The sequence below is a fragment of the Xiphophorus maculatus genome, chromosome 19 (genome assembly GCF_002775205.1).
Source record: "Xiphophorus maculatus strain JP 163 A chromosome 19, X_maculatus-5.0-male, whole genome shotgun sequence".
Classification (NCBI taxonomy): domain Eukaryota; kingdom Metazoa; phylum Chordata; class Actinopteri; order Cyprinodontiformes; family Poeciliidae; genus Xiphophorus; species Xiphophorus maculatus.
The window spans coordinates 5,575,719-5,588,718 of NC_036461.1; positions in this window are offsets into that span (position 1 = coordinate 5,575,719).

The following is a 13,000-nucleotide window of genomic DNA, read 5'->3' on the forward strand; positions in this document are numbered from 1 at the left end:
GCTCTGGTGGATTATTTCACTTAAAACAAGATGTGAAATAATTTGCCAGTGGAACTAGTACTTACTAATTAGTATTAAAACAGCTCTGTTCTTAGTTTTGTCTTATTTCAAGTGTATTAAGATATTTGTACTAGAAACTAGGCCAAAAATACTTGGTAAGATTTTGGGTTTTTGCAGTGCATAAACTCAGGAGTAGCATCCTGAGACTCTGTGGGGTTTAATTAAAAGTATTAATGGTTTAAGGATCCACAGAGTCCATGTCACAGCAAACCAATGAGAGAGAAGCATGTTAGAAAAGTTTATGAAGGAAACAAGCTAAAGAATGTATCATGATTTTAAGACAAAATGAAAACAATTATGGATTGACAGAAGACAACAGGGAAAGTGAAAAGAAATGCACACAAATTCATTCAGAGGCATCTAAACTTTAAATTGAGTCACTGATTGATGTGAGAAAACATTCAGGATTTGTTTATGTAAACACAGACATTCTAATGGTTTTTGGTTTTAATTGTGATAAAGAACTACAATGGCTGCATGTTGGTACTGCTGCCTTGCAGCAAGAAGGTCCAGGATTAAAAATTTAGGTTCGGGTTTGTTCTGCAAGGAGTTAGCATGTTCTCTCCTGATACTGCAGCTTCCTCCCACAAACACAAAAACTGTTACGTTAAATCATCTCCTAAACTGGTATGAATGTGTGCAACTGTTTCTCTGAGCTTTTGCAGAATGCTTCATTTTATTAACAATGCAAAACACTGACAACTTCAGGTAAACACTGCAAAACCACAAAATCTTGCCAAGTATTTTTGGTCTAGTTTAGTGCAAAAATCTTTGTACACTTGAAATAAGAAAACTAACTTACAAATAACTTTTCAGCAAAATATGGGAGCTTGTTTCAAGTCAGTCGTTCTTTAATATTGATGAAAAAGTTCTAGTTCCACTTAAACAAAACCTTTTTCCCATGTTTTAAATGACGTAATCTGCCAGTGATACAAAAACATTTTTTTCATTGATATTGCAGAATTATTGACTTAAAACAAGCTCCTATATCTTGCTAAGAATTTACTTGTCTTATTCTAAGTGCATTAAGTAAGATATTTGCAATAGAAACTAGACAAAGAAAACACTTGGTAAGATTTTGTGTTTTTGCAGTGAATAAGTTTTTACTTCATTTTTAAAGAAGAATGCATCTAAGAGAACAGACTATCAAACAATAAATGATCAAAAGATCATTACAGAGTGATTTATGGGGCATTTCAAAAGCTTACTGAGTAGAAAAGGATCGTTTACTTTAAAGGACATGCGATTAAAAACGCAGACTTTTGATCCGAGGACCTCTGGGTCATCAGCATTGCATGTTTGGATAATTGCAGGAATATCATCTGCACAACGTCAGCTAAATACAGAGTCACGGTGAAGACCTTTCCTCACAGATCTGATCAAAGAAGTAAAAGGAGGCCAGTTGTCATGCAGAAAGAGGAGGATAAACAACAAAAACTCAGCGCTAAAGAAGCGCAAAGGGCCTCCTGGAAAGTTGACTAGAAGGGAAAAAGTTGCACATGCAACAGGAATAATGGCAGCGTTTGGAGCACATGTGCAAAAACCAAAATCAGAATTCTGAAATAAAAGTCAGAACTATGAGAGTTAGAATTTTTTGTTTGTTTGTTTTGTTTTTTCAGTGTCGTCTGTATACTTGAGTACAGTTTTTGGGAACTGTACACAACTATGTATACGTTTTAAAAGTTTAATTACTAAAATAAATCAACATTTTGATTACATTTTTAAATATTGAATCAGATCTTATGATTATAATCTCAGAATTCTGACTTTTTTCTCCAAATTTTTATTTTTATTTGAGAAAAAAAGTCAAAATTATGAGAAGAAAAAAAAATCAGAATTCTGAAATTAAAGCCATAATTCTGAGTTTAAATTAAACATTCTGAGGGAAAAAAAGTCTAAATTTTGAGGGGGGGGAAAAGTAATAATTCTGAGACTAACATCACAAATCTGAGGGAAAAAATCTGAATTCTAAAATTAAAGTCAAAATTCTGAGAAAAAATTTAGAATTTTCAAAAAAAAATCAGAATTCTGAGATAAAAGCCAGATTTTTTTTTTTTTTTTCAATGGTTCTAATCCTCAATTTTTGGCTACACCCATATAAGTTTCATTTTCTAAAATGTAATTACTGAAATAAACATTTTGATTACATTTTTAAATATTGAATCAAATTTTATGATTATAATCTCAGTATTTTTTCTCAGATTAAAATCAGAATACTTTTTTTCAGTGACCCTAGTCCTTTTCCGTATACTTGAGTGCATTTTTTGGCTAATCTACTCATCTCTGTATGTAACTTTTATTAAAAACAATAATAATACTGAAGCTAGTGAACTTTTGACATTCTATGAATGTAGATAAAAGCAACATGTGCATTTTAATGTCCGTCTTCAATGTTTTTGCTCCCTGGAAGTTCGGACAACCAGTGAGTTATTCTGAGCTCGTTTCTTCTCTCCTTTCCACACAATGAAATATGAAGGGAGAAAAAGAGGCGGATATAGTGGGCAGCTGTCAACAACTTCCACAGCTTCCCGCCACAGCTGATCAATCAGCCCCATATCTGAACCTCAGCAGCGCCGAGCCGCTGGCTACAGCTGACATTAATCCTAAATCTTTGAGTCAGTGCAGAGGAATGACGCGGATGGTGTGACTGAATGCTGATGCAGGCTCTAACAAGCGAAGGTGCTGATGCTAATGAGCGAATCTGTGGCCCTTTAACGAGCTTGCATCATTTGATGTCCTAATTTACAATGAGCTTTGTGTCTCAGGGCTGCAGGATAATGAGCTGGACAGGGATTCCCAGGGCAGCAGCTTGTGTAACCCATCTCATGCTGTGGAGGGGCTCGGCTGCAGCCAGTGCTGGAGAGCAGCAGGGACAAATATTTCATATCAGTGGGAAGGGAAGGGAGGGAGCATGTCAGGCCGGCTTGATATGATTGTTTGTACACACCAATCACACAATCGCTGCGTTCAAGTGAGAAAAGCTTGTGTTCTCTGTGACAAACTGACCTCCGGCAACAAGAGCACTCAGAGAAAGAGGAAACAGAGAAGGGAAGCATGGTGAGCGAGCTTTAAATGAGAGACACGACAACTTGACCTGGATTTGGGGAAGTACAAAAAGCACAGCTGAAAAACAGATTCTCCACCTTTTTCAACTCGGCCCCGAAATAGGGATGCTTCAACACCTAGTTGATTAGATTAAAATTAGTTCTGATTGATTAACAAATAACGTCTGTTTCAACAGAAAACACAATTTTATGCTTATTGAGAGTATTTAACACAACTGATACAAAATAATGTTTTTTTTTATTCAGCACAAAATGAAAAATTAGGCCTTTATGTAGTGGCAAAGACAAGAAAACTCAAGTTTTTTAAGAAAATGGCGGCTTAGACGATTGACAAAATCAATCAACTTTAGATTAACTCGTGAGCAGAGGTGGGTAGAGCACCAAAAATTTTACTCAGATAAGAATAACACTACGTCAACACTACGTCATATTAGTAAGAGTAAAAAGTAGCCATCCAAGAAATTATTCAAGTGTAAAAAAGTATTTAGTAAAACGTCTACTCAAGTACTGAGTAACTGATCAAATTATCAATCATTTAATATTTAAAAATGACATCATCAGATGGACCAAAATATTAAATTAAGTGAAATCTTTGGTATCTTTTGGTAATCTTTTGGTAATCTTTTTCCAAATCAGTTTCTTTCAATATAAAATTTATGACATTTTAACAAATTTTGGTCAAAACATGATTTTTCATTCAGTGGGTCGAAAATCCAGAAATTTGAGTAGAAATACTTCATAATAAAATCACCCAAGTAAAAGAAAAAATACACCTAAAAGTAAATTTTTTCAAAAGAGTTACTCAAGTAACCGTAACAATAATCGATAACTTTTAACCCTTCTCCGAATGAAACAAATCCATCATCTTCACCGAGGAGACCAGGATCCGTCTCCTGATGTTCTCTGAGGCAAATTAACGAATGTGGAGCTCAGTGACCTCGGTGTCGAGACCGTGCACCAGCGCGCCCCCACCTCCTACTGCCGCGTCTGCACGGCTGCATTAGTCAGGCTCAGATGGGTTTTTTTCCGCCATGAGTATCAGAGCATGACATGCGCTCAACAAAGGCAGGCAGATGACGAGCCGGCTCCCATTCGACGCCGGCCTCGCAGTTTGATGTGCGGGAAACATGAGGGCAGCGTGAGTCATTATGGATGCACAGGTGGCCCCGGATCTAATGAGTCACATTCAGTTCTGACATGCAGATGCTTCACTGAGGCATGCAAACGGCTTTACACGGCTTATTTTAGGTGAAAACTGTCATTCTGTCACATTTAAATTAGCTTTAAATCCTGGACTCAAGAAGTAAATGGGTCATACTGACAAAATACAAAATCTTACCAAGTATTTTTGTTTGGTTTCTCGTCCAAACATGTTTGCACCGTTGAAACGAGACAAAAATAAATATATATAGAAGCTTCTTTTAAGTCAGTAATTCTTAATTTATTTTGAGGTACAGTAAAATGAACAGGAATATGAAACAAAACATGTTTTATTTAATTACAGTTGGTAGGTGATATATTAAATTGAGATAAGGGGAATGACTAAATAAATGCTCACTTCTTCCAAAAAAAAGAGTTTTTGCTTGAAAAACTATTTTTTACCAAAAGTATTGGTAAACACATATTACCTTTGTCTTTGAAAATAAACAGTTAAAAATTAGTACTAGTTTCATTGGTAGATTTATTCACTTGACATGGAAAAAATGTTAAGAAAAAATCTGCTAGTGAAACTAGCACTATTTCAACAATATTAAGGAATTACTGACATAAAACATTTATTGCTAAAAAGTTACTTGTAAGTTAGTTTTGTCTCATTTCAAGTATACTAAGATATTTGCATTAAAAATTAGACCAAAACTACTTGGTAAGGTTTGGTGTTTTTGCAGTGCAGCACGATCAGAGTACCAACTTTTAGATGATTAATACGTCAACATTTTGAATCCACTCCACTCTCAGATATGCATTAGTCACACTGAGTGATTCAGCTGTTTCAAGTCACTCACAGCTATTAACTATTAACACTGCCCCCCTCTGGCACATACAGCTGCATCTCGGTAAATTAAAATATCATCAAATTTTTATTTATGTCAGGAATTCACTACGGTGAAACCCATATGTGGATTTGTTACAGGATCTATTTCTGTTCATATTTATGATTATAGCTTACAGCTAATGGAAAATTTGAACAATACACAGAATCATCAAGTGGCTGTATCTAAATATATTATTTGGAAAGTTGAGTGGAAGGAAAACTGTTGTCAAGAAAAAAACCACAAGAAACAGGGTCAATGTTTACGTGTCCTCAAATCTAGAGTCAGGAAATTTTTAGGTTTTTGTTTGTTTGGTTGCTTTAATTAAACTCTAACTCATTTACCCAGAAAGTCCAGTTTGGTTTGAAGAGGTGAAACCACAATCAAACTTTGGTGCGGACCAAAAACGGAAACTCTGGTCTTTGGTTTAATTTCTGGTGCAAATATCTTAGTACACTTGAAATAAGACAAAACTAACTTACGAGTAACTTTTTAGAACTATATAGGAGATTGTTTTAAGTCAATTATTCTTTGATATTGTTGAAAAAGTACTAATTCCACTGGTAGATTATTTATCTTTAAAAATATTTTCAAAAATCTGCGACAAAGTATTAGGACCATATTAACAAAGTAAAAAACAATAAAATCCTAATATTATAAGAATAAAGTCAGAATATTACAACTTTATCCTGGAAATATTCTGAATTTATTCTGGTCCTTTTAGTAAAAATCTGCCAGTGAATCCAGTACTTTTGTTTTTTTAAATCAATGTTAAGAAATTACGGTCTTAAAATAAATTCTTATGTCTTGCTAAAAAGTTATTTGTAAGTTATTTTTGTCTTATTTCAACTGTATTAAGATATTAGCACTGGAAAATAGACCAAAATTATTGCTAAGATTTTGTATTTTTGCAGTGCCTGGATGTTTCTTTCACTTGATGCATCTGAATTTCACTGAAAGCAAAAAAATTCAAGATGTTTTTTTTAAACACTTCATGTGACAACATTCAAGTTGCGTCTAGCCGCTGCGCATTTATTCGCCAGATCAGGGTGTAAATATAACAACCGCCGATCAATTTATCACAGGAAGCACAACAATTCAAATTACACATGATCTATTAAGTGCCTGCCACTGAGCACCATTTGAACATTTGACCTTCTGGCACGGCTCATGACATTATGTTGGCATTTAAAGTAATCCCTCCCCCGGTTCCTAATCCCGGTGGCCGCAGACTGCCCTGACCCTCCCTGGGTTCGCGCCACTTCCATGCTCCCACCACGGCTCACCAGCGGGGAGGTCAAGGAGCCAGACAGTGCTGTGAAAAAATGTTCACCCTCTCACTCATTTTATCTGCTCTTTCATTTTTAAGGAGGAAAAAAAGCAACCTGGTTCAAAAAAACAATTACTCCCTAGACCTGCACTGCAAAAGGACAAAATCTTACCAAGTATTTTTAGTCTAGTTTCTACTGCAAATGTCTTCGTTCACTGGAGAAAAGACAAAACTAACTTACAAGTAACTTTTCATCCAGATAGGGGCTTGTTATAACACAGTAATTACTTAATATAGATGAAAAAACACGAGTCCCACTGGTAGATATTTTCTTTAACAAGACATTTTCCCATGTTTACGTGCCAGTGGATCTGGTGCTTTAGTTCTAGTTCCACTGGCAGATTATTTCACAATCGTTACCTAGCAACGCTAGGCAAGCCCAGCCCGTCACCTGGCAACCCAGTTCTAGTTCCACTGCAGATTATTTCACTTATCAAGCCTTTGCAAGTATTCAATCATTCGAGGCGGAATTGGAGTATTGAACTGCGAAACTGAAACTGTTCTCCTAAATTGTTTTTGCCAGTTTATTCGTGGCTTCTACTTGATCGAGTCGAGCTAATTTGTCTGTGAACGTAACCCACCTGGTTGGCATTTACAAGAGTTGGAAATAGCTAGCTTAGAAACCGACCCATACCTCCTCCCTCTTTACGTGTTGATCAAATTACCACTTTCCCTGAAGTCACACCACATGATTTGTATCACTATGTCATAAACAGCGTTTGTCATTACACCAGAGCAGCATGAAAAGGTACAAAAGACGAGATGCTAATCTGTTTTTTCCATACAAGCTAGGCTACATGACGGTGGGCATTGTTGCTAATAGTTACATGCGTACCTTCTCCATAATGCGATATTTGATATATTTCTAACCATACCTACTTATAAAGTATATGAATGTTAATCTTCTTACTTTATAAAAAGTGCTGAAAATTCGCGGTTACACCGAGGGCTGACAGTCACTATGATTGCTGCTATGTTTCCTCATTAAAAGTTGAACAATAAAATGACAAATTTGGTTTTCACCCTTGCATGTGCAGCTGACCGCGACCACTTTTAATGTGAAATTTACTAAATAAAAGCTACCAGATGCCCGCTTTTTGACAGGTTTACTGGAGCGAATTGGTAGTTTGACGTCCATCATGGCGGAGCGGGCCGAGTTCTGAAACCGTGACGTCACGCGCAAAGGGTCAATAACAAAACTTTTTTCCAATGTATTAGTGAAATAATATGCCAATCGAACTAGAACTTTTAAATCAATATTAAGGAATTACTGACTTGAAACAAGTTCTTTGTTACTTGTAAGTATTAGGAACGTATTCTTCTACATTAGTGGAATATTGATAAAGTTTTGGAATCGCAGTTTCTGTGGTTAACTTGATTTGTCTAGAATGGCGTTGTAAACATTTCCAAACAGATTTCAGGGACTTTTGCTTTTCATCGTTCTTGAATTTCTTTATATCAGGGTATATACGTTGCTTTTCTGAGAATTTTGAATCTAGTTCCTGTTGTCAGCAAATACAAATGACTGATTTTAAGATCTTGCAGAATCAAATTGAACCCAGTAGAACGAGAATCAACCTTACTGTAAATACTGTGTGCATAAACAAGGAATTTTACTTTGGTTTCAAGCTCAAAGTTTGAAAAAATGGGCAGATAATTCAAAACATTTTCACTTGGGAGTTTAAGTTTTGTTTTACAGTCGGATCAAATCATTTGTGAACAGTTTTTTTTTTTATATTAAAATGTAGTTATTTGAAACATTTAATTCAGGGCTGCCCAACATACAGTTCGGGTGCCGTTTGTAGCCTTTTTTAATGATTTCATTAATAGCAGAGATTTACTGATTTTTACTGATTCAAAAAAATAAAAATGCAGACAAATCAGCATTAAAAGGGAAAACTTAAGCAACAACATAAATTATTCATCTCTTTTTAACTACATTTCTTGCATTCATTTGAATTTGATGTTATATAGCATCACAAACGGCTAAAAAGGAGGGTTTAAATTACAAAAGAAAAACTTGGATCAAGTTCTTTTAGCCCAGAATACATCAAGCATAATTTACAGATTAGAGTATGTTTCATTTAAATATTGTGTAGTTTGTTTTAACAATAAAAAGGTTTGGACACTGCAAATTTAAGGGCAACAAAAAAAAAAGCAAAAGGAAGAAATACAAAAGGAGGGAAATATTTTTCACAGCACAAAGCCACAAAGATGTTTTATCAATCATAAACGATAGTTATGAGAAAGACAATTCAACATGGAATCAGAACTAAGCATTTAAATTTCTTGGAGAAAATCCCCAAACATGCCAGATGTTGTATAAATGATCCAATAACTGCATTAAACGACAAGTAAACACAATATGGAAGAACTGCTGCAATCCTTTAACGTCTGAGTGAGAAAATAATCAGTTTGGTTATCTGAATAATACTTCACTTTCAGATGCAGAGAAAGTTCAGACTGTCGTTCTGATCCCCCATTCATCCTTTTGCAGCTGTAGTAATATAGTGCAGCTTTGTCTGAACAACTCATTTATTTACCTGTCACACTCCGAGAAAGTCTCGCTAAAACAAAGGGAAGATAAAGAGTGATGAAATATGAGAGGTACAAGATGACAACCCATTTATTTAGTAATACATTCTGCAAACTAGAAATTTTATTCAAACTTCAATGGCTAAAAAAAATTAAAGAAAGGAAGGAAAAGAAGGAGAAAATTTAAGGAGAAGGGAGAAAAATGCATCTATTCACAAGCAAGGAATGCAATTTGTTCAATCGACAACACAAATAATACAATTTAGTTCAGGGAACAAAGCTTTTTTTTTTAAACATTTTTTTCTGTCATTCCTTTGGAGCTAGAACATAATACAAAATATACAGTTATTGAACTTTGTAAAATCACTCACAGAGGCCTCTGAGAAGCATTTGAATCAACACTGACAATATTTAACTACAGCACTCTAAAGCTATTCTTCTATGTGATCATAAATAGAGCAGGTACATTAATGTATGTATGCACACCTTGAATGCTTTACGAGGTTACCATGTTCAAAACACTTGCATTCGTTAAATGTATGACATCATTTGCATTGGAAATAAAAACAAGCCTCTGACTGGGATCAGATGTGGCGACACGGGCAGAAAGTTGTACCTTGTGACAGATTCAGTACCTTAAAAAATAAAGTAAAAACAAAAACTTTCCAATCTGTAAGCTGTAATGTCAGCAGCAGTATTCATCCTCGTAGTGTTCTTTTTTATTTAATTTTATTTTTTTTATTTGGTGGAGGTGGAAGGGCAACAACTTTACACTGCAAAAACACAAAATGTCACCGAATATTTCTGCTTAGTTTCTAGTGCAAATACGAAACTAACTTAAACTTTTAAGCAAGATGTAAGAGCTTGTTTTAAGTTAATAATTATTTAATAATAATGAAAAAGAACTACACTGCAAAAACACAATATCTTATCAAGTATTTTTATTCAGTTTCTTCTGTCTTAGTACACTTTAAATAAAGACAAAACTAACTTTACAAGTGATTTTTCAGCAAGATAAGAGCTTCTTTCAACATTTAATTCCTTAATTAGGATTTTTATTTTAAAAAAGTAATAGTTCCATCGACAGATTATTTAACTTAAAACCTGAGAAAAATGAAACTATAACAGAAAAAGAAATTCACAAATGGAACTAGTAAATTTAAAAAAAAAAAAATCAACATTAGGGAATTAAATGTTCAGACAAGCTCCTGTATCTTTTTGACAAATTAATTGTAAGTTAGTTTTGTCTTATTTCAAGTGTACTAAGATATTTGCACTAAAAACTAGACAGAAATACTTAGTAAGAGTTTGTGTTTTTCCAGTGCAATACTTAATTCACTTTTAATGCTGGAAAAGTGTCGCCTTATAAGTGAAATAAGTACTTTTTTCTCATCAATATTGAGGAATTATTGACTGAAAACAAACTCCTACATATTGCTAAAAAGTTATTTGTAAATTAGTTTTGTCTTATTTCAAGTGAATTAAGTTATTTGACCTGGAACCTAAACCAAAAATACTTGCGAGATTTTGTGTTTTTGCAGTGTAGGAGGTGAAAGGGGACAACATGAGATTTGGGTAAGGCAAATCGGTGAGCTTATTCATGAGCTGAAAAAAGATCAGCGAAGTGAGGCTCGGGTCACCCAGCAAGGGGACGAAAAACCACCACTAAGGGTCACACAGTAAACGCCACGACACAGGTACATCGATATGTACATGAGGGGCGCGAGCATTTAAAATCTCTCTAGTCTGCTAGGTACTCCTCCATACAAGAATATACAGGATGCATTCCAGGCAACCAAAGGTAACTCTGTAAATAGCTTTATAATTTATTTTATACAATAACAAAATTAGATGATTAGACAGATGATCAGTGCATATGACTACTGTTATTTACTTAGTCGCACAACAATCAGCAACTTTCTGTGGATGTTGCTTTGGCATGCTGCAGCAGACTGCAGAAAAGCGGCCCGCCCACTCAGCCGGGGGTCGGAGGAGGTTTGATGACACGAAAAGAAGCCAAGAGGCATTAAAAATAATTCACACACTGCAAAAACATAAAATCTTAGCAAGTGTTTTTGTAGTTTCCAGTGGAAGTATCTTAACACATCAGACAAAACTAACTTAAGAGTAACTTTTCAGCAAGACATAGGAGCTTGTTTTAAGTAAATAATTCCTTATTATTGGTGGAAAAAATTCTAGTTCCACTGGCAGATTTAATTTATAACACGATAAAATGTCTTGTTTTAAGTGAAATAATCAGCCAGTGAAACTGGAGCTTTTTCCGCCAATAACAAGGAATCATTCACTTAAAACAAATTAATATATCTTGCTGAAAAGTTATTTGTAAGTTGGTTTAAGTGTACTAAGATATTTGCACTAGAACGTAGAGCAAAAATATTCTTGCTAAGTCTTTGTGTTTTTACAGTGTATGACCAGTTTTTCTTTTCTGCACTGCAAAAACACAAAATCTTGGTAAGATTTTGTGCAAATATCTTAGCACATTTAAACAAACTTACAAATAACTTTTCAGACAGATATATGAGCTTGTTTTAAGTCAATTGTTCCCTAATATGTATACATATTTTTGAGTACTATAAATTGTAACAGGACATTATTATTTCAAAGGTGAAAATAGTACTTTTCCATCAATATTAAGGAATAATTGACAAAATAAGCTCTTATATCCATCTGAAAAGTTACTTGTAAGTTAATTTTAGGGTAATAAAATATTTGCACTAGAAACAGACCGAAATTACTTGGTGAAATTTTGTGTTTTTGCAGTGCAGCATCGGGGAGTCCCACATCGTTGTGGCTGATCTGCTGTGTTTTCTTTCCTCACGCTTCCTAAACAATTACATCATCGACTTAAAGCGAACGTCACACAGATGAGCAGGTCTAAAACTCAGGGGAGAGTTGGAGGGGTTTCTCTGTGGGCCAACGACGATGCTCATACACTGCAAAAACACAAAAACTCACCAAGTATTTCAGTCCATTTCTACTGCAAATATTCTAATACACTTAAACTGACTTGAAAGTAACTTTTTAGCTAAATTTATGAGCTTGTTTTAAGTCAATAATTCCTTAATATTGATGAAAAATTACAAGTTCTACTGGCAAACTATTTCACTTTTAACATGATAAAAATATCTTTTTATAAGTAAAATAATCTGTCAGCAGAGCTAGCAGTTTTTCCATCAGTATTAAGGAATTACTATCTTTCTAAAAAGTCACTTATAAGTTAGTTTTGTCTTATTAAAAGTGTGCTAATATATTGACACTAGAAACTAGATCAGAAATACATGAGATTTTGTGTTTTTGCAGTGTAGTTAGCAGAAGCTACCTCAACCACTTTATTTTATTAAATCGAACCCTGAACTATGGCATTTCCCACTTTTAATTAGGTAATCGGGTTTTTAAAAAACAACAAACAGGAACTAAAATGAGCTAAAAGTCGACCAAAACTACCAGTAAGATTATGAGGTATTTCAGTTCATCAGAAACTGTTTGGGATCATTCGTAGTTCATTTAAAAGAACGGCAAAAGGATGAATGGGCATAACACAAATCTTTGCTAAAAACAAAAATAAAATAAAAAATAAAGGTTGCATTAGTAACTTAATAAACTGTTTTAAAAAAAAAAAGCAGGGCACTCCCTAAGTTTGACTTCTGTAAATTATACAAGCAAACATTTGTTCCTAATTATAAAATAATGATGCAGAAGTTGATACCTACCAGGTGTGAAGGCTGGCAGGTGTTAGACATCTAGTGCGCTTAGATACAAGCAATGCAGAGCAAATCAAAAGAGCTGCTTGACCAAAAAAAAAAAAAAAAAAAACAACAAAATACACTTTTATATACAATAGATATCATCTTTGCTCAAACAACTATTTGAGCAAAGATGATATCGAACTATTTTACAGAATGTAGGTACAGTTCTTTACATTTTTGAAGGAGTTAAACACACTGCAGTTCAGCTGTTTT